The sequence below is a fragment of the Lynx canadensis genome, chromosome D3 (genome assembly GCF_007474595.2).
Source record: "Lynx canadensis isolate LIC74 chromosome D3, mLynCan4.pri.v2, whole genome shotgun sequence".
Lineage (NCBI taxonomy): Eukaryota > Metazoa > Chordata > Mammalia > Carnivora > Felidae > Lynx > Lynx canadensis.
Genome location: NC_044314.2, coordinates 58,584,293 through 58,606,879, shown reverse-complemented (window position 1 = coordinate 58,606,879; position 22,587 = coordinate 58,584,293). Strand labels below are relative to the sequence as shown.

The 22,587-nt window shown below is 44.5% G+C and overlaps 1 protein-coding gene and 1 non-coding gene across 2 annotated transcripts in view; both read right to left on the bottom strand.

The window, feature by feature from the left end:
• The window catches only part of PTPRM (protein tyrosine phosphatase receptor type M), a 794,802-nt gene that overhangs the window by 35,656 nt on the left and 736,559 nt on the right, over nucleotides 1–22,587 (bottom strand).
• LOC115498904 lies at nucleotides 2,181–2,287 on the bottom strand. Its single transcript, XR_003964011.1, has one exon. It is a non-coding gene; the product is annotated as a U6 spliceosomal RNA (small nuclear RNA).

Sequence of the window (22,587 nt, the reverse complement as noted above, 5' to 3'; positions counted from 1 at the left end):
GGTTTGAGGGGCACCAGTTGGAGCCCAGGGATCGCAGAACCAGATGCTTCTTTCCTCTGATCTCTCGCCAGGTTTGGCTGCCTTTTGCAGCGGGCGCTACCTGCCCAGCTTCTAGGACAGGCTGTGCCTCCCATGCACTCCGATTATGGAAGGCAACAGTCTCCATCCTGGAAAGCAAGGCTCTGATCAGGCTCCTCTAATTACCTGGGCGCCCCAGGGCTGGTTCCACTGGGTTATCAACCAGGCATCAGCCTCTGGGCGCTGCTGCCCGCCCATCACCAGGGAGAGCTTCGGGGGTGCAGGAGGAAATCTCTGCCTCCAAGATGATGTGGGCGTGTCTTTGTTGGCTTTAAAATTCACAAACATGAAACAGGACAGAAAGCAGAATAGTTCCGGCATTTCTAACTGCCTAAAATAAAGAAAAAAAATCTTCGAAGCTGATCATTTTCAACCAGCAGCCCAGATGATCCCATATACAGTCAAGTCAAGGAGCCCTAGGGGTTTTATGCTTCTTAGGCTGGCAGCGCATTACCATTACCGAGGGGGCATCCTGACATCTCTTGAGCAGGTTCTCAAACTTCAGCAGGCAATGGAATGCCCTGGAGGGCTTGTTAAAACAAGCAGGGTGCCACCCCAGTTTCCGATTCAGTGTGGGGCCCAGAATTTGCATTTCAGACCAGCTCCCAGGTGGTGCTGCCGGCCTGTGGACCACACACCGAGTAGCCGGATTCGGACAACAGTCAAGTTGACTGCCGAGTCTGGCTCTCATTAAGGCTGATATGGGGCTGGGTAAGGACTCAAGTTTGCTCCACCTTCGGCTCTTCGTCTGTAAAGAGGGGATGATTTCAGTTCCTATGTCAGTCATTCGAAGATTAAGGGAGGGAATGCCACATTTGTCTGCACATTAGAATCACTTTAGAGGGTGGTTATTAAATTCCAGAGCCCAGGCCGTGCTCTGTGCCAATTAAATCATTATTTCTGGGGTGAGACAGAGGCATTAGTTCCTTGTAGCTTCCCAGGCGACTCCCAAGTGCAGAGAAGTTTGGCAACCACTGTATTAAGGGATATAATGTAGTTAAAACATCTGTTCCAGTGATGTTTCATTCAAATAATGGATATTCTTCTTTTCTTCTTCTTCTTCTTTTAAAGTTTATTTATTTATTTTGGAGAGAGAGAGAAAGAGAGAGAGAGAGAGAGAGAGGCGGGAGAGAGAGGAGAGACAGAGGATCCCAAGCAGGCTCTGCACGGTCAGCACAGAGCCCAACGTAGGGCTTGAACTCACAAACCGTGAGCCGAAATCAAGAGTTGGACATTCAACTGACTGAGCACCCAGGCAGCCTCTTTTCATTATTAAGTGATAATTTTGTGATCTGGACTACAGTGTCACGGGACTTCAGAGGGCAAGAAGTCCACAAAAAGTCTAGAGAGGTGAAGTGGGTTCTCTGGAGGAGGAAGAAGGAAAACGCTTTGACTGTGTGCCTGTTTCTGAGGGGGAAAACAAAACCAGTAGAGTTCCAGTGCTTCCTTACTGTTCTTTCCCTGCAAACAATATTCTGGGGACCAGGAGGATTGGGGAGCAGTCCAGTCTTCCACGAGGGTGATTGATGAACTCTCAACAGAATTAGGAAATGGTGTCTGTGATTTGCAGGGAGGAGACTCCTATCCAATGAGCTGGGAGGAGTCCCAGAGAGGAGCCAGCTTCCAAACACTCATTTCAAGACCATTACAGCTGCCGCACAGAAGGCTTTCATGCTTGGATTTCAGCACTGGAAATCACTGCGTTCTCCTGATTGCGGCTGCACAGAGTGGCTCAGGGAGGGCAAGCGACTGGCCAGAGAGAGAGAGCCAGCACGGGTCAGGGCCGGCCTTCCTCCTGTCCTCTTCATTCCTTCCATTTCTCCTGTCCGAAAATAAAGAAACAGAAGAAAGGCAGGCACAGGGAGGGCTAGGGACTTGCTCCAGGAAATGAGCTAAATGGGCGGCGGGCGAGGGAGAGGCTGCAGACCCAGGCGCTGGCCCCAGGTTCAAGGCTCTCTGTGCAGAGGGAACTCAAAGCGGATTATAATTTCTTCCAGGTCTGGCTTCAGGAACCGATACCAAGTGGAAAGCAATAATTTTAGCTACCTTGCCTCATCAGGAGCAAGAGAGGGTATGCTGGGCGGGTGCTGGGGGCTGGAGGGAAGAACAGAAACCATTGCTCATTTTTGCGTGTCATCCTTGCGCAGGGGCCATGCTAATCTTCTCTGTATCGTTCCAATTTTAGTATATGTGCTGCCGAAGCGAGCACCCATTGCTCATTTTTATCCAGGATCACAAACTGCTGTGTTTCTGCTGGTGCCTTCTGTATCACCAACCCTAGCACCTGGCAGGAAGGAGCTTGGGGCAGAATGGGAAGGTCTATTTATGTGCACTGTGCATGGGTCCCAGGACTCGTTTTGCTAAGAAACTCATGAGTAAGAAGGCTTACGGAATTACTTGTGAGCTCTTAAACTGGGGGCACCATAGTGTGATCTAATAAACACATCTGTAAAGGGGTAGAAGAGAAGAAAAAGAAAAAGAAAAAGTTACTGTTTAAAGTTTTCATTTGTCAAGAGGTTTTCAACATCCTTTCTTTTTTAAAACAAACAAACAAACAAACAAACAAACAAACAAACAAACAAGAGCCATCCAAAGACAGAACGACCACAGTCCTATGTTCAGGGCCAGCTGAGTACAGCTCTGATAGAGATCTGGGATAGCAAGAGCTAGAACACTGCTACAAGCACAGTTACCAAAAAGAGCCCTAGCCAAGAACAGCTGGCAGCCAAGATCCCAAGAGAACAGATTTATTATGACCCCTCCCCCAATTTTATATAGTGCTCTCGCAGCAATAAAAACATTCATTCATTTAAATACCCTGAAAATACAGATTGCTTAGGTCTCAGTGTGATGGAGTCATATAGACATATAGACAAGCTTTATTTTTCTTGCCAGTGAGCTTGTGGTGTCGTAGCCAGTGACTTACGCTCTGGGAGCCCCAGTTGTCTCCCGCGGAAAAGAAGACAATAGCACTGATTTCTTAGGGAGGTTGGGAATATCACCTGAGATAATACATATCAATACTTTGCACAAGTACCTGGTTCATAAGAGGGTCCCTAGTTCCTAGTTCCTAGTTCCAGACCTGCTTCCTATGGCCCTGGGGCTTCCCTTGGGCAACATCCTTGAAAACCGTTTGGAAACTGGCACTAGGTCGTGAACTTCTGGAGGTCGGGAAAGTTTGAATTTGAGAAAAGCACTTCACAGCCTGAGTAAATCCCCCTTTCACGCCTTCAAGCTCCTGTTGAACTCCCCTCCCCACCCGCAAAGCTTCTGGCTTTCTATCTGGTTTGCCAACCACACCGATTAATTAATGTTACATACACTGCCTATAATGACACACAAGGCCACACCCATGTCCGTAACGTTTGTTTTCACCAACTGCAAAGAAACGCATGGGCTGATGTGACTCTTGTGGGATTTTAAATGTCCACCTGTGGACCACCTGAGGAATCTGTCTTGTCCCTTTTCTCTCTACTTCATGTGGATGAATAGCGTCCTAGATCTAGAGTCCAGCTAGGCCAGTAAGCATCAGCTCTACATATATCCATACGGCTTGTCCTCATCTTATTCAGTAGATCTGGCTTTGACCCTTAGCTATTCCCCAAATGTAAGTCCTCCCGCCATAGGAGGGACATTTCCCACTGCTAAGGACAACAGAAAGAGCGGGTCACATACTCTAAAGATCATTCTGAAAGATGAGTTTCAGAAACCTTTTAAGCAATGATAACATCACGTGCGTATCTATATCTACATCTGCATCTATGTTTATATCTATGTATCTCCCGAGGCGATATTTCTTAGAGTGAAATCTGATATTTTTTGAGAAAGAGAATCCATATTTTGTCTCTCATTGGGAGTCTTCATTTGTACCAGGGTAACAATTTAGATCTACACGGGACTTCTCAGTTCATAAAGTTTTCTAACTGTTGACTTGGTGCGAGTCGCAAACAGAGCTCTGGCTAGACCATACGGAGGTTACCATCATTCTAAGTTCAATGATCTGATTGCATGCCACCTTGCACTAATTTTGTGGGGCTATAGCATTATCTCTATTTTATGAATGCATAATCTGAAGCTTGGAGATATGAAAAGATGGACTTAGAAATTTAGGTGGTCAACACTGTGCCTTCGATGTAGCCAAGCCTGTGTCTGAGCTCACGACAGTGGCATCTAGGCTGTCCTGCCAATCATCCAGACAGCCTCAAAAGCCCATGATGAGCAGAACCCAAACCAGGCATCGCTGGGGTAAAGAGAGGAATGAGCTATGATTCTAATGCTTGTGAAGAGACAGGTATGTAAATTACAAATCTGACTCTGACTCACAGCAGAATGAGAGGCAAGCTTAGTAGTCATGGATACATTCCCCAGAGCCAACTGTTTGGGTTCAAAGCTTGGCCTCTTTTTTTCGGCTGTGTGACCGTTGGCATGTTACCAAACCTCTCTGTGGCTCCGTTTCTCCCTTTGTAAAATGGGGATAATAATAAAGTTTTATCAAGATTAACTAGATTCTTGTTTGTAAAGCTCTGAGAACATGCTTGGCACAAGTGAGTGTTTGTGAAAATTAACAAATAAAAACTGCTATTGGAAGTCAGAGGAAAGAATATCAATTCTAAAGGAAGAGATTCAAACCTGTACAAGGGAGACTACATCACAGATGAGAACAGAAAGATGAAGTTCAGTTTCCATGGGTGGACGGACTAGGGAAGGTGTTCTAAGTGGTGAAAGTTGGCAGAGGCATCTCCAGGAAGCCTGAGTGGTCCGGAGTCCCTGTCGGGCTGGCGGGAGGGGGTGGTGGTGCCCGGAAGGATGGGATTCTCCCAACAGCAGTAAGAACAGTTCCCGTTTCATGGTCTCCAGTTGTTCTGACACTGTCCTGGCTAACTTTGGTGCGATGATTTAAAATAACAGAAATGGTGTAGGGATAGAAGGTGAGTATTCGAGCAGCGGAGGAGAATGCAGAAAATGGATTTCTGCAGGACCCACATTTTTAAAGGGTACTTAGTCCCTTTGTGTGAGCGTGCATAATCACTGGAACCACCTCGGGGCTCTGTGCAGCCGAGCCAGCTGCCGTGCAGGGTGGACTGCTAAGCGCAGAGTGCAAGCCGGACGTTGGGATGCACGTATGAGTGGGTTGAGTACAGGGGAGCTAGGGACAGGTGATTGCCCAGGTTCACATGTCAGGCATCTCTGTCACCAGCCACTGGGTAGACAGCGGACAGCGGCCTGCAAAAGCCAGATGGGGTGATCACCATAACGGATGCACCTCAGGGTTCCTAGAGCAGGTGAGCTCAGGGACTTGGCCAGATGCCTCTCCTAGGCTCCCAGGATGTGACCTCTAGGGATTAGTTACGGACCAGAAATGTTCTTGAAAACACACCCATACACACATTCTGTTAGGCAGAGGTATCTAACATTTTATTTTTAAGGACCACTGATAAAAAAGGCTTTTCTAACCTCTCTTGAAAAATATATTTAATGATGACACAGCATAGTGTAATGGCAAGAGGCCCGGTTGGCATGCAGGAGGGCTTGGGGCTAATTCTAGCTGTATTACAACCTAGCTGTGTGACCCTGTGAAAGTCACAGGAACATCCTGGTCCTCGGTTTCCTTATTTGCGGAAGAAGGTAAGTAGATTACACGACTGTTAAAATGATCTCAAGTTTGAGAATGATCCAATTACATGACTCTAGAATGAGTTTCTTTGGAAGCCACATTGCATTAGTGGTCAAGAGTGTGGTTCTGGAGTTCCAGTCGTGAACTGACAGTTACCAGCTGTGGAACTTTGGGCCAGTTTCTTAACATCTGAAGTCTTTAGTTTATTATCTGGGAAATGGGGACAGCACAATGCCTGTATCACAGAGCCATGGTAAGGGTCTAGAGACCCACCACATTGGTTAGCCTGTGAGGAATTTCCACTAGCTCTTAGTGGGGGTTGGCATTGTGCCCTCTTACCATTGTGTCAACACCTCTATTACTAAAAAGGGAATAGCTCATAGTCTAACACACCGGGTGCTCTATTGATAACAACAGCTCGCACTCTCTAGTCTATGCCAGGATAAGGAAGACAATGAGTTTTAATTTCAGAAGCATGGATCTGGGGTAAATTCCTCTGAGATACTCTGGGATATACTCTTGTTCCAATGAATCTCTTTGGGAAGGTAAATAGCTCTAAGGGTGAAGGAAGCACGAAAGAGGATCTTCTATGAGTCACCGGCCTCCCTGGGGGCCTCGATATCTTCATCTGTTCCTTTGCACTCTTCCTTAGGTCATCACAGGAATTGCTAAACAGAGCAAGAGACTTTGAAGAATTTAGGCACCTGCCTAATTCTTGACTGTACATTATATAAGTGTATTTTAAGTTTGGGAAATAGGTGATTCAACCAGTTGAAAGGATTGAAACGTCTACAAACTCACTCTTGTTTTTGGACTCTCTACCCTGTAACATCAGAAATGAATCTATCATTGGTGAGATCATGAACGTACCATGCTTTTCTAGAAGAAAAATTCTCTGTCCTTCTATAATTTTAAGTGATAAGGGTTCTGTTTCTATTTCAAGGTAGAGAGTCTGAAGCTAAGAGAGGTAAACCCCCAAAGAATGAAGTTGTGCATAGTCACAAAACCATTCACTGAACTATTTCGCGTCTTTGGCCCTCTTCTCTGGGAGGCCCCCAACATTTACTCACATATTTACTTGGCCAGATAACCCCAAGCCTTAAAAGGCAGAGCAAGGCCTCAGAAGATGAAGTTAGCAGGTCGAAAAAGTAGACGTGGGAAAAACTTTTTGCATTCCAGATAGGACACCATTTACTGTGGGTTTCAACAAATTATTCAAGAATAGGATATACCTGCAGTGCGCAAAGTAGGGGAAAAACCAATTTCCGAGTGCTCATGTGAGCAGAACAAAGGTGGAGGCCTACTGCAGCCTTGAGATCATCCCATATTTCATGCAATTACACTGCCAACAAACTACAGCTGTATGCTGCCTGTGCAGGTACAAATGTGACCGGGGCTGCACTATAAAAGCCTCAAACTAGGATGCTCTTGTCCCAGGTGCACTGTCCATCTGCTACACACTCGGGGCCTCCACACTCTTAAGCATTTTATAGACGCTAGGGCAGGTGACCACCTCCATGCACCCCGGAGACAACTGCAGATAAAGTTCGTAACGGAGTGAGACGAGAGAGGGTCTAAGGCCAGCCCGGTAAAACAGGGAATATGGTGGAAGGACCGACACAGATGAACACGAGGATTTTCCAGGACCTGCCAGTTCAGCAAGCGACAGGGCTTGACAGTAATGACCATAAAAGCCAGCACTCCGACAAAGTCATCTCCATGGGTTTGGCCACACTGAAAGAGCTGAACTGCACACAGCTGGCAGTTACCCAGGGAGCCAGGAGAGTGTATTTGGAGAAACACTTGTTCTTCAGACCTGCAAATTTGCTTTCATCCTATAATATCCTGCCGCTGTGGCAATATTGGAGATGGCTGATAGGAACGCATCAGATAACTTAGAGCAGGTAAAGCATTGGCTCCAAAGCCTGATTTATAACTCGTCATCAGCTGGGTAAAAAAATCACTTCGCCTTTTTTTTTATTGAAAGGGACATAATGGATTAGGACGAACTGTTAAGAACTTAATGCAAAAGGGTTCATTAGGTGGGCTGAATGTAGATTTACTTCTGTCATAACCAACAGAGCTGCAGTGAACTTCATTCACGTCCATAATGAGCGTGTTGTATGCACATGTGTGACTTAAGATTTCAGCCTGTTCTCCCAACATGGAAGAAATCAAGGGAAGGAGATCAATAAAGAGAAATCTCCCTTGTACCAAATAGGTTATTTTGCATTAGCTTATATTCTTTTGTAACTATTCTTCCACTTCTTCAAAAACATTTACTGACTATTTTCTAGTACTTTCTATGTGTCTGGCCTTTTGGGACTCACAGATGAGATAGGCTAGTCTTTGCTCACAGAGGCCTGGGGTCTGGTGGGGGAGGGCAAAATGGTACCCAAAGGTGTGCTGTTCTCTCTTGTGTGCAACTGTGTGATTTGCCTTTAGTATTGGATTGTAAATGTCTTTTTTTTAAACCTTTTAAAAATTTTTTTTATTTTTATTTTTAAGAAAGAGAGAGAAAGAGAGAGTGCTAGCGGGAAAGGGACAGAAAGAGGAGACACAGAATCCAAAGCAGGATCCAGGCTCTGAGCTCTCAGCCCAGGGCCGCCCATGCAGGGCTTGAACTCACAAACCGTGAGATCATGACCTGAGCTAAAGTTGGACACTTAACCAGCTGAGCCACCCAGCCGCCCCTGGATTGTAAATGTCTTAAAGGCGGGGATCTTCCTTTCTGTTTTTCTGGCCCTCACCTACAGCAGGTTGAGAGGTCATCTGATACCTGCACGTTAAGGAACTGTCCCGGAAGAGTCACAGGAGAGATGGACAAAGACTCCAAGGGGTTAAGATTTCTGCCGTGGATACTATCAGAGAAACAGGAGGTGTGTGAAAAAGATAGGAGCCTGATCCTGTCTTCCCCACAGGAAATTCATTAATTCGCTGCGACAATGCATACAGAATCCAGAAGACACAATGGTCGGCACTTAGAACGAATGACAGCTGGTTGTTCCCAATAAGGCAGAGAGCATTTCTGAAACTGAGGTAAGGATGTGCAAGTAAGGGAAGGAGGGAGGCGGGGGGGGGGAAGGTAGAAGGAAAGAGAGAGATACGAATATATTTGGGAAGAAACTTGGATCAGGTACAGGGATTGCGGCAGTTCTGAAAGAGGTCTAGTCTAGTTACCCAAGTGAGCAAATGTGGAGGAGGGCAATAGCTAGTCTTAAAAAAAAAAATGTAGGTATTACACACATACACACACACACACACACACACACACACACGCTCATATAAACACGCATATTTATTTACAGGCACGCTATTAGAAATTTTCTGGAAGTTGGGGTTAGCATTAGAGGTATCATATTTTACATAAAAAACTTCATTACTTTAAGCCCTAAAATGCAGTACTTAGAATTTAATTTAAAACATGGGGTGCCTGGGTGGCTCAGTTGGTTAAGTGGCCGACTTTGGCTCAGGTCATGATCTCAACAGTTTGTGACTTCGAGCCCTGCATTGGTCTCTGTGCTGACAGTTCAGAGCCCAGAGCCTGCTTCAGATTCTGTGTCTCCCTCTCTCTCCCCCTCTGCCACTCATGCGTCCTCTTTCTCTTGCTCTCAAAAATAAATTAACATTAAAAAATATTTTAATTTTTTTTTCAACGTTTTTATTTATTTTTGGGACAGAGAGAGACAGAGCATGAACGGGGGAGGGGCAGAGAGAGGGAGACACAGCATCGGAAACAGGCTCCAGGCTCTGAGCCATCAGCCCAGAGCCGGACGGGGCTCGAACTCCCGGACCGCGAGATCGTGACCTGGCTGAAGTCGGACGCTTAACCGACTGCGCCACCCAGGCGCCCCTAAAAAAATATTTTAAAAAGGACATAATAAACCTTCACTAAGATTGAAGAATAAAGTTACGTGGTTTTCTCCTTGCTTTATTCTGAGAGTATCTGTTTCCTTTAGTCTCACATTTTTCAAAATTGTCACTCAATTTAGTAGTCGATGAAGTGTCTCCTAGTGAAATGAATTTATTTTACAACTGTATCCATTTTTGCATGTCCTTTATACCACAGTTTACCTTTCAATTAAATAAATTGGCTATCCAAACTGGGTTGATGGGCCTTAAGTAACAATCGGGTTCTCTAACGGATCTGGGGAGAGTAAGATAACTATTTGCATGCATAAGGAGATAGTTTTCCAGATGCAAAAGTCATACTTGCAGCTACACAGAACATGATGGGGTGTACATAGATATCTCTATTAGATGACTGCAAGAGTTCTCCAAAGGAGCCACATTCTCCCCAAACCCCCTTCCTGCGGCATGCAAGGAGACAGATGTGGTGCTGCTGGTCAGAAATGTGTGTGGAAGGGAAGAGTGCTTGATTGTGCCAGTTGCTAACCCAAGGCATCATTATAGACATTTTTGAGAACTTTCGAAAAGAGTACCTTCTCTCAAAATCCTAATTTACTGTAGTCAGATTAGATCATTTTGAAAAGAAAGTTTATAAATTATAAACCGAGCATCCTTACGGTCTGCACAAATTAAATATACATAGAACACCGACAGAATTCGTCCCGTTGGTACTTAATCACCCACTGCAGTATTCTGCTCCAGACCTACAAAATTCATGTATACTAGTGCGGAATAAATAGGAGTGGACAGCTCTGTCCTGAGGAAGCGACCCTCCTGTCCTTCTACTGAATTCATTCCCTTTTGAGAATCCAGACTCCACACTTTCCTCCCCGCTGCTGGTGTTCAGAGAGGAGGCAGTGAGCGCCAGGGAGGTCCGGAGGCCACGGGCATTAAAACAGATCTGAGCTGCAGATGCCATCTGTTATTCAAATGGGTCTCCAGCCAGAACGTAAACAAGAAACATACAAACGTTCCTCATATAAACACGGAATTTTAGAGGTCACTGGGCCCATTTCTGTTCGTCGCGAGGATGTGTAAACTAAGGCTGGGCGGTGAGAACCCGCTTGTTTTAGTCCCTGAGAGATGCCCCCAAGGCCCTAGTGTTCCCCTCTGTCAGTTCTGCGAGGCCTCTGGCTCCTGGCCGCCCCAGATTCCCGTGCAGCTTGGTCCTGCTGCCACCGACCTCATCTTGCTGACACCCTCCCCGATTCGTACCTTCTTCCTAAGACAGGAACATGCCAGCTCCTACTCCAGGCTGCCCCCCTTCCCCGGCGTTCCTGGGCCTCCCTAAAATAGTGATCTGTCCAACTTCCTTAAGTCTCTCAGCCCAGGGCCTGGCTCCTATCGTCACCGGGGAAAACGGACACCATCAGGAGAGGGTGCTGGTTCACGTTTTCTCTTTATGTTTTGGTTCCGTTTATTTAAATGCACCCTCATCTGTCTCTGTTCTCCTGGCTCAGAGGAAACGCTGTCACCTCTCATAAGGATGAACTGAAGACCAGCGCTCTGGATGCCCTGCTTCCTGCCCCCTCGGGGAGAAAACTCCCTTGGCTGTCCACGTGCTGATGTTCAGTTTCTCTCCCTCTCCCGATTCTTTCCTCAACCCATAATACTTTCAAAGGCCTTCCACCTTTAAAATAGCCTTTGATTGTTCAATGGTCCTCTGTGTGCTGCCATATTTCTCTCTCTCCCCTTCTCAGCTAAGCCTCTGACGAGCTCCCACTCCGTCAGAGTGTGTTCTCGTTTTCTGCCGTGGCCTTGACTCTGCAGACTGCCTTCCGTCCTCCCTGTCTGTTGTGCCTACAGGTCATTAGGTCACTCAACCTCCGTTTCACCCACTCATGCTCTCTAATGTGTTCTTGACTTCCTTCTGGGGAACTTCTTCCTCCCTACGGGTGGCTTGCCATTTAGGGGCCCTGGCCAGCGAGGGATGAGCATATGAACCAACCTGGAGGAGTCAGATGCTCTGGTCCCTGTAATGTGAATCCTGAGCACAGTGAAAACGGGCCAGAAGTTGTCGGCACGCATCCTCTCCGTGCTGGCACCTTGACCAGACTGGCCATGAGGCCCCTCCACTCACTGGCCCTCTGGAGTTGGTGCCTTGTTTCCTGTCTGTTTGCAAGCCGTATTCTTCACATGAACGTGCTGAGCTCCTAATGTTCTTCCAGTAAATTTCCCTTTGGCTTAAATGAGCCTGAGTTGATTTCTGTTGCATATAATTGAAGGGCTCTGATGGGTCTTCCCTCTGAAGCTACTCAGGCAGAAGGTTACCAAAGACTTTTCCTTGTTACATCCAATGGCTATCTTTTCTGCCTTACATACTCTCCTTCTGCAGAACCTCCACTATGTCCCCTTTTCCATGTCATTCTGTCACTCAATCCTTCAGGGGCTGGCTCTCTGCTTCCCACTCCTCAAGTGCACACCCGGCTCTCTGTGATAAAGCGTCCATTCTTGCCATGTTCATTTTGAACACATCTCCGCAGTCTCCCCTGGGGAAACTAAGGGAAACTATGTCTCTGCCTAGAGCACCCTTTCTTCCCTTCCTTTCTTCCCTTGCTGATTAAACCCTAGTTGCTGCCCCCGCACTCAGCTCCATACACCACATTCCTCCGGGAAGCATTTATTAGCAAACCCCTCCAACGTCACCTTCCAGTCTGACGGGAGGTGACTCTTGTATGAACTACCCGAGCATTCTGAAACCTCTGTCATAGAATTGGGTCCCCATGTTTGCCTCCTCATTCCTGTGGACATGCTTAACGTATCTTTGTAGCTCTGGCCTCTTGTGTCTACATACATTGACAGGTATCCTGCACTGGCTTGTTCCCTGAAGGAACCCTCCCCCCTCCACCTTGTCAGTGATTTTCCTCTGTCCCCTTGCCCCTTTCTTTACCTGTACCTTTCATCTTTGCTTCCAATTACATCTTCTTTTCAGACTTCCAATTCTGCTCATGTCCACCGCATCACCACCACCACTGCCTGCCCACATGGGTGCTTCCCCATTATGTCACATCCTGACCTTTTCTCACCTCTAGGTGCTGTTCCATCTCCTTTCTTTGATTTACGTCTCCAAGAACAAGCTATGTACCAAAGACAGGGAGCGGGGGCCTTGTGGAATTGTGGAGAGAGCATGGCCTTTGGAGTGAGACATTCTAGACATTCCAGCTCTGTGGCCTTAGCCAAATTATTTAACCTCACTGAGCCTTAGTTTGCTAACTTTGAAAATAGAAATCTTTGTATGTATCTCATAGGGTGGCCATGACAATTCAAAGAAATAAGGCTTGTTCAGTCATTTAGCAGAATGCTTGGCACAGAATAGGTCCTCAATATATTTTGCTGACCTACCTTTCCCTAGAGGTACCTGGCCTCTCTGCAGCTTTTGTCAACACTGCTTACCTTCTCCTTCTCATTGAAACTGTATCGTCTCTTAGTCACTATTGTGGAGTCTCTTGGTTCTTACCTTATTTCTCTCATACGTCATTTTCAGTCTCCATTCTGAGTCCCTCTTTCCCTGTCTGCCCCGAGATACAGATATTCACTGGTACTCTGACTTTGGTCCTTCTCTTCTCCCTGTTTTTTTGCCCACGAATGCCATGCTTCTGTTACAGTGGTTATCACCTTGCATTATAACTTTTTGTTTGCCGGTCTTTCTAGCTCTTAGATCATGTCATCTCTTTCCATCTTGTTATCCTTTGTCTAGTCCAAAGCCTAGCACACAGTAGATACTCCGTAAACGAAGGGAGAATCACACATTTAATAGTCTCTATGTCTTCAGCACATGTATCCCTCTAGAACTTTCTGGAAAGCCCCACACTGTTCATTCAGCATCTCAAAGTCAGCATGTCCAATATGAATCATGCTAGTTTCTTCCTAAACTTGCTTTTCTTTTTGGGGGGCTGAGGCAGAGAGAAGGGATACATACTCATTCTTGGTCAATATTCTTTATAGCATTCCAAGTCACAATGGTAGAAACCTTGTTGCATAATTCAGTTCTTTTCCCTTATTAGCATCCCCAAATAACACCCAAATTGTGTGTCTCCCATAAATTCCCAATGCCACGGCCACAACTCAAGTGCACATCATCTCTCACTGAGAGTCTGAAAGTCTTGTTCCAACCTGACTTTGTCTCCATGCCTTCGGTCACCTTTCTGCGGCTGCTAGAACTGCCTTTCAAAAGCACTAATTAGACACACGATTTCTTGTTCCAACCTGACTTTGTCTCCATGCCTTCGGTCACCTTTCTGCAGTGGCTGCTAGAACTGCCTTTCAAAAGCACTAATTAGAAACACACGATTCACCAGCTCGGTGCCTTCCTTTACAGCAAACACGCACTCACTTCCTGCATCTACCTTTGCCTCTGCCTTGGAAGGCCGCAACTAGCCCTCCAGACTCAGCTGTACTCCCCATCAGATCTCACAGCTGTGTCAGACTACTCGCTCCTTCCCATCTTGCCATCTACTCCCTTCTCTGTGTTTTCCTTTTTAAAAATTCTTTTTTAAATGTTTATTTATTTTGAGAGACAGAGTGCACGCAGGGGAGGGGCAGAGAGAGAGGGAGACACAGAATCCAAAGCAGGCTCCAGGCTCCGAGTTGTCAGCACAGATCCCGACATAGGGCTCGAACTCACAGACCGCGAGATCATGACCTGAGCTGAAGTCGAACATTAACCGACTGAGCCACCCAGGCGCCCCTCTGTGTTTTCTCTACAGTGGTTGCCTGTTCCTTGAGGACAAGGGCATCATAAACATCTTTGCATTTCTTAAAGCCATAGATATGGTAAATATATCATTAAATGTTGGAGACGCTGGGCTGAAAAGGGAGTAGAAAGCAACCTTTGAGTTTAATTTGTGAACAAGACAAACTGGGCTCTTTCATGAATTTTCTAACTTTTAAAGAGGGGAACTGAGAAAATCTTTGGGCAGAGAAAACCTCAAAGGCTCAGTGGGGCAGCTAGGGAAGCATCCTTCTGGAGGGGCTGGCTGGCATGGGGGGTCTATAGAGGGTCCCTCTCCTCCTGCTGATAGCTCAGTCCTTGTCTCCTGGGTGATATGCTGGGGGTAGGTGATGTGAAGTGTGGCAGTGCCTGGGTGGGAATCATCACATACTATAGTGCCAACTACCTCTTTTCTCCCTAGTTTTGTTAAAGTTACAGAGGGAGGTAAGGCTTGAATCAGCTACATTAATACGATCTTTGACATGGTGATGGTAAATCGAAATGGAGAGGAAGGTTTGTTGAACGAGTATAAATTAATCAAAGGCTAGTACTATAATTATCCAGGTCATAAAATATCATCTAAATATCCAGTTCATTAAAAAGATCTATAAAAGGCAATGGTGAGAGTTCAAGACAGAAAAATTTTAGTTATGTCTATAAAAAGAACTTGTCTCTTCCCTTTTGGGTATGAGTTTGATGTCTTGGAAGAACTCCAGAGATTTTATACAAATATTGTTGGTATTTTGTACCTTTAGGCATTACCTATGTTATTCTTACTAGTAAGCAATATTTCCGCATTTTATAAAGGGGCAACCTTGCCTCTCTCTTGCTTCGTTTGTTGATCCTAAATCTGGTGACTTGTGGAGAGAAGCAGATGTTCTTTGTTGTACATGACCGGGGGCACTTGGAATCTTAATATACCTTCCTTGCATGTGAATTAGAAAGTTAATTCTGACATGAAGCGCTCATCTTACACTTCTTTCTTTTGTTATTCTTTTAGTGACAAATGTTACGAAAGAAATCAGAGGTCAGCGTCTTTGGTTTGATAATCTTTAAAGCATCCATTTAGGTGGTTCTGTGCATCCTCTATTGAGAGAGGCTAACACCTCTGGCCTTCACTTCCCTTAGTCCCAAAACCCTTTATCACCTGTTATCAGAACTATTCAGAGCAACTCAAAAATAATTTTCCTATATGACTATCAGACCTCATTTGGATTTTTAATAAACAGTCACATTCTAATGAGGTCTTCATAAAACTGACTAAATATGTTTAGAAATCATTAGCTTAAATTACCAGCGCAAAAATCTCCTTTGGGAGTCCCGCAGATTTGGTTATAAGACTTTTGGCAGATGGATTAGCCCAACAGCACAACAGAGTTTCCGAATCTCCACACAAACGATGTAAATGGGAATGCCTGGGAAACAGGCGACTGGATAAAAAGCGAAATGTCCCTCAGGTGGGTTCATTAAAGAGGGAAAACAATCACAGCACATTCCAGAGCAATTGAAATGCCAGGTGTGCAGCCGTCGGCAGGTGCCAGGCAAACTGACAAGGGTCCCTCCCCAGAACACACCGGCTGAAAGGGGATGCATGGCGGGTGACAAGGAAGTCTCAGATAATGACAGGTCCTGGCAGATGTACCGGGGACCCCGCTGGAGGGAAGTGCAGCGTAAGTGTCTTCTGCACCAGGTGTGGCAACCGGGAGGGCTTCCCAGAGGCTCCAGCACTGGCAATTACAGCCGCCTAATGCAGAGCGCTTCAGGGCAAAATCGGGGAAAGCGGGTTCCCAGCTCTGACTTAATGAATCAGCAGCAAGTCTGTGTAAACAAACAGGCATCCGCTTAGCTCATGCCTATTCATGAAGGACACACCATGTGCGGTAAACATGTTAAGTAGGTAGTGGTGGCCCTTAAAAACCGTGTCATTTTGATTTCTTCGGTGGTTTGTTGTTGCTGTTTTTAAGCATGGAGAATGGGGAAGTAATCTCTAAACAAATGTGCAGGATTGACAACGGGAAGTGGCTTGGAATAAAGGGCAGTGCCTTTTCCCGGAGGGAATGTGACCTCTTGTCAAAACCCCCCCAAATCACACCTGACATTTCAAGGGCAGATGCCATTAAATTCATTACTAACTGAAGACAGACCGATCCACCGGGCTGATGGTAACAAGGTGAGGATTCTTCAGGGCTAACCGCATCCCTACAAACCTGGTAAGGATGTGGAAGGATTTTTTTTTAAAAAAAAATAAACTTACCAGACCTAAAATGATGGGTTTCTTTACTCCTGTGGGCTTCCATTTATGGGTTAATCTGAAACCCAGTCACCCTCCCCCCTTTTAGCTGCATACTTTTAGCTGGAATTTCCATGGTTACTTGTCCGAAGGAATTGTTTCCAGCAAGAAAACCAACAGTGACTGCCCTGAATGGGATGGGTCCAAGTGCCTGATGGAAGGAACAGACCATCACCTCAGGGCCTTTATTTTTTTTTTTCCAAAGCCAGGTAACTCAGAATGAAAACTAGCTCCCTTGCAACATGGGCCGTGTCCATGAGACAGTGGGCTTTAGTGTGTGAGTGGTTTTGTTTTGCCTTTTGTCATTGTAGTAATTTCACAGCACGGTCTTCTTTGACCTTTCTGCCAAAGAACTATACTGTCCTCATCCCTCCTTAAAGTAAAAGGGTTATATGAAACTAGCTCACTTCTTCAGTCACTGTGTCCAGAGGAGAGTAACCTTGGGAATTTCAATTAGGCGAGAAAAGACCATGTATGCCTTTATTTATCATTTTCTTAAAACCCGTAGTACTTGTTATTTTAAAATGATCTACTTTTCAGACTAATTTACCTTGGGATTATTTTCAGTGGGCTCTGATGCAAATATGTAGACTCTGAGGGGGTGAATAACTTTCAAGGCTGTGACAGCAGTCTGCAGATCTTTTCTTATCAGGCACAGGCAGTCAGCAAATATTTGTGAAATGAAGGATTCCGAATCCATCATACATTTCAGGGAAAGAAACCCAAGTTCATGAAAACAGGAAATCTGTAGGTTGGCTGTTTCACATTAACCTAGCGTAGGCTAACTGCTCTCTGACACTAAGGTAGAAGAAACCTCCCTCATTCATTTCTTTGGGCAGTTACTGAGTGCCAGAAGGCAGAGACCAAAAATTCTGGTGGCGTTGAATTTTTTTTTTTTTTTTTTTGGAGTCATTACTGCTTTCATAGCAAAAGAATGAGACAAAAAAGGTAAATATAGACATCACTGTAGGTCTTAGGTTTGCTGGTGGAAAGGTAAGGGTGTCACGAATACCTATATTTATGAAGTCCTTAGAATGGGGCGGGAAGTTCTCTAACCACCTGACATGTCGAAACTCACTTAATTTACAAGAACCCTAGGAAGCAGGTGCTGTGATATCCCCACTGCCCAGGTGAAAGGTGGGTGGCAGAGACATGGGGTGGCCCCTTTTAGGCCAGGTACATGGTGAGCACCAGTCTCTAAGCCAGCTCCCCTGCTCTGTCTCCCAGCAGAGGGAACTGAGACAAAAACAGTTTTGTATTTTCAGTACATAAAATACTGCTTTGTATGTTTTTATACTTTACATAATGGTCTCAGAGCGTCTACCCAGTGTCTTGTCACTTTATATCCTTTACGTAGAGAAAGTTTTACATTTTTATACGGTCAAATTTCCCCATTCTCTTCTTAACACGTTGAGCTTTAGGTATCGTTGAAACATTCTTTTAAAAAAAGGTCATAAATATTTTCTTTCATATTTTCTTCTACAAGGTTTAAAGCTTAATTTAAAGCTACATTTTGGGTTTAAAAAAATTTTTTTAATATTATTTATTTTTGAGAGAGAGAGAGATGGAGCATGAGCGGGGACGGGCAGAGAGAGAGAGAGAGAGACGCACACAGAATCCGAAGCAGGCTCCAGGCTCCGAGCTGTCAGCACAGAGCCCGACGTGGGGCTCGAACTCACAGACCGCGAGATCATGACCTGAGACGAAGTCAGACGCTCAACCGACTGAGCCACCCAGGTGCCCCTACATTTTGTTTTTTATTTGGCATTTGTTTTTGGTGTTTTATGATTTTTTCTTTTGTCCACACCGATAAGCAAATTTCCTAGCTCAGTGTATTGAAAACCTCGTGCTTTCCCCACTATTTACACATTTTCCTACATATGGCTATAGTCAACATCTGGGCTTTTTGATCTGTTGGTCTATTTCTCTCTTCCCAATCTGTGGTACCTATAATTTTCTATTTTCCTATGTCCTCGTCTGGTTTTGATATCAAGGTTATACAAGTCTCTTAAAGTGGGGGAGAAGTCTTCCTTTTCTCTTCCCTTCGAATAATTTTCGTAAGATTTGAATTATCTATTCCTTGAATATTTAGTAAAACACACCTGTTAATACTTTGGGGACTGGTGCTTTTCCCTGAGTCAATTTTTAACCATTGTTTACTTTTTAATTAATGTCTACTCAGACTTTTTAAGAAAAAATTTTTAACGTTCATTTATTTTTGAGAGAGACAGAGAGACAGAGGTGAATGGGGGAGGGCGCAGAGAGAGAGAGGGAGACACAGAATTGTAAACAGGCTCCAGGCTTGGAGCTGTTACCTTGGAGCCCGACACAGGGCTTGAACTCACAAGCCATGAGATGATGACCTGAGCCGAAGTTGGACGCTTAACTGACTGAGCCACCCAGGTGCCCTGTAATTTTTGTCCCATTTTGAATCAGTTTTGGAAAATCATACTTGTTAAGAAAATTACCCAACTTCTCTAATTTTTCAAGTTTGTTAGCTATTCATATTATCTATTATGATAAAAGAATCTTTTTCCTATTTCAAATATTGAGAGTTTTTGGCTTTTTTTCTTGTACTTCAGATTGCCAGATGTCTTTTGTGAATCTTTTCACAAAACCCTTTTGATTCTGTTGATTTTCATGATTGTTTCTTTGCTTTTAATTTAATAATTTTCTGTTCTATTATTTCCTTTTTCTTTAGTTGTATTCTGTTCTTCACATATCTTTTTAATTTTTTTTTACATTTATATTTATTTTTGAGAAACAGAGTGAGACAAAGTGTGAGTGGGGAAGGGGCAGAGAGAGAAGGAGACACAGAATCCAAAGCAGGCTCCAGGCTCCAAGCCATCAGCACAGAGCCTGACACGGGGCTCGAACTCACGAACCATGAGATCGTGGGCCGAAGTCAGATGCTTAACCGAATGAGCCACCCAGGTACCCCAACACATATCTTTTTGATTTAGATGCTTGGTCTTTCTTCTTTTCTAATGACACTTAAAAACATATACACCTTTTAGGTACCATTTTATCTGCATCCTACAAGTTTACTCTATGATACTATGATTCACAGTTCTCAGTAAGTTCTGATTCATATCAGGGCATTTTGCTTTGACCCATGAGTTGGGGAAATGCTTTCTCATCTAGATCCTCAGTGAAGACTGATTTGTCTTTTCTCACTTCCCTGTTCCGGTGCCCAGCTGGCTTCCCTCTTCCACCTCCCTCTGCGTCCCCCTCCACTGTCCCTTCTCTGAGTGCCTACCTTTTGTGAGCTTAGGTGTCAGGTGGCAATCTCGAGTTCAAATTCCTCGTATTGCACAGGCCTAACACGTTATCTCCTGTTTTTGGGTGGGTGTAAAACCCAAGGTCCGAAATCATGAAGTCTGAGGTCCCCCACCCTCCCTCCAAGACTGACGCACCCACCTGCCCAGCCTCCAAAGAACAGTGGCAGTGTCCGCTCTCCGTCTGGCCTCTAGCTCTCACTCTTCTGGTTTCTAGTAGTTTCCTTTCTTGAAAGCTAAGCCAAATATTTTTAACATACATATTTACATATGATTTACATATAATATACAAAGTTATTAAAATATATTTATATTTTATCTAGAATTTCTAGATGTTTGTAGGAGGAGGGTTTTCAGGTTATTTAGTTTGCTATTTTTGCTAAAATTGAAAGTACCTCCCACTTCTGAATGTCTCTCTTCTTGATTTGCACCTCCTGATACTTCTGAAAATCCTTTTTTTTTTTTTTTTTTTTTGGAAACAGCTTTACTGAAGTATAACTGATACATGATTACAATATACAATGTTTATTTTTTAAAAATTATTTTTATTTTTGGGCACCTGGGTGGCGCGGTTGGTTGAGCCTCTGACTTCAGCTCAGGTCATGATCTCACAGCTCATGAGTTCGAGCCCTGCGTCGGGCTCTGTGCTGACAGCTCAGAGCCTGGAGCCTGCTTCGGATTCTGTGTCTCTCTCTGCCCCTCTCCCACTTGCGCGCTCTCTCTCTCTCTCAGAAATAAATAAAAACATTAAAAAAATAATTATTTTTATTTTTTAAAATGTATTTATTTTTTGAGAAAGAGTATGAGCAGGGAAGAGAGAGAGAGAGAAGAGAGAGAGAATCTCATGCAGTGTGGAGCCTGATGACACGAGGCTTGATCCCACAACCCAGGGATCATGACCTCATCTGAAATCCAGAGTGGAATGGTCAACCTACTGAGCCACCCAGGTGCCCCCAATATACAATGTTTATGTGCACAACTTGATGAGTTTCAACATATGCATACACGTGGTATCATCACTATTTCCAAGATAACAGACATATCCAATGCCTCTCCAAGTTTCCTGTGTCCCTTTTTCTTTGTTTTTGTAGGAAGAACACAATGTAAGATCTACCATCTGAACAAATTAAGTGCACAAAACTGTATTGTTAACTGTATAAGCACTATTTTGCATAGCAGACCTCCAGAACTTATTTATCTAGCGTAACCAAAACTTTGTACCCATTGAACATCAACTCCCCATTTCTCCCTCTTCCCAGCCCTTGGCAACCACTATGGTATTTCTCTGCTTATATGAATTTGACTACTTTGGATAATTCATAGAAGTAGAATCATGTATTCTGTGACTGGCTTATATGATGTTCTCCAGGTTCATCCATGTTATAAATGGCAGGGTTTCCTTCTTTTTTAAGCCTGACCAAGAATCTTAAGCAACAACCCCTTTATGGTTTCTGCCCCAGTATTTCACTTCTAGGCTAATCTCCAGGCTACCTTTGCTGCTGAGGGTCAATCTCACAATGTCAACCTTTTCTATGAAGTAATGGGTTGGCTGAGTGGATTAAGCATCTGTCTCTTTCACCTTGGGTTGTGATTCCAGGGTCATGGGATCGAGCCCTGTGTCAGGCTCCGTGCTGGTAGTGTGGAACCTGCTTGGGATTCTCTCTCTCCCTCTCTTTCTGCCCCCCCCACCCCCTCTCTCAAAATAAATTGAAGGGGCACATGCACCACGATGTTTATAGCAGCACTAGCAACAACAGCCAAGTTATGGAGAGAGCCTAAATGTCCATCCACTGATGAATGGATAAAGAAGATGTGGTTTATATATACAATGGAATACTACTCAGGGATCAAAAAGAATGAAACCTTGCCATTTGCAACAATGTGCATGGAACTAGAGTGTATTATGCTAAGCGAAATAAGTCAGAGGAAGACAAATATAATATGACTTCACTTACGTGGAATTTGAGAAACACAACAGATGAACATAGGGGAAGGGAAGGAAAACTAAGATAAAAACAGAGAGGGTGGCAAACCATAAGACACTCTTGAGTACAGAGAACAAACTGAGGGTTGCTGGAGGGGAGGTGGGTGGGGGGATGGGCTAAATGGGTGATGGCCATTAAGGAGAACACTTGGGATGAGCTCTGGGTGTTACATGTAAGTGACACATCACTGGGTTCTACTGAAACCAATACTATACTGTATGTTAACTAACTTGAATTTAAATAAATAAATTTAAAAAACCTAGGAAGTTACACCAACTTACTTCACAACGTCAAAGTGACAATTAATGAGATGACACATGCAAATCAAAGTACATAATAAATTATAAACTTTTACTTAAAAAAAAAAAAAGAACTAACGGATTCTTGAGTTGAGCAGAGCCATGGAATTGACCCTCTTATAAAACAAAGCAATTGCACCCTGTGTATTTCTCCTTTATAAATTTCACTTTGGAAATAATCCTATAGCGTACCACTACCTAGGTTATAACTGCTTAAGTATTTCCCTCTTTAATAAAAACAGCTCTCGTGACCAGTTCCTACAGATAAAGTCATGCAAGACTTCAGGGGGAAGACGACGATCTCTATTTGGCAGGTTCAGAAACAGAGAGGCAGGAAAGTAAAATCTAAGCAGGAGGAGATGCTGGAATGCCAAGCTCAGGACTGCATCCAGTGGCTTACTCTGTTTTCAGAGTCAATGTTCC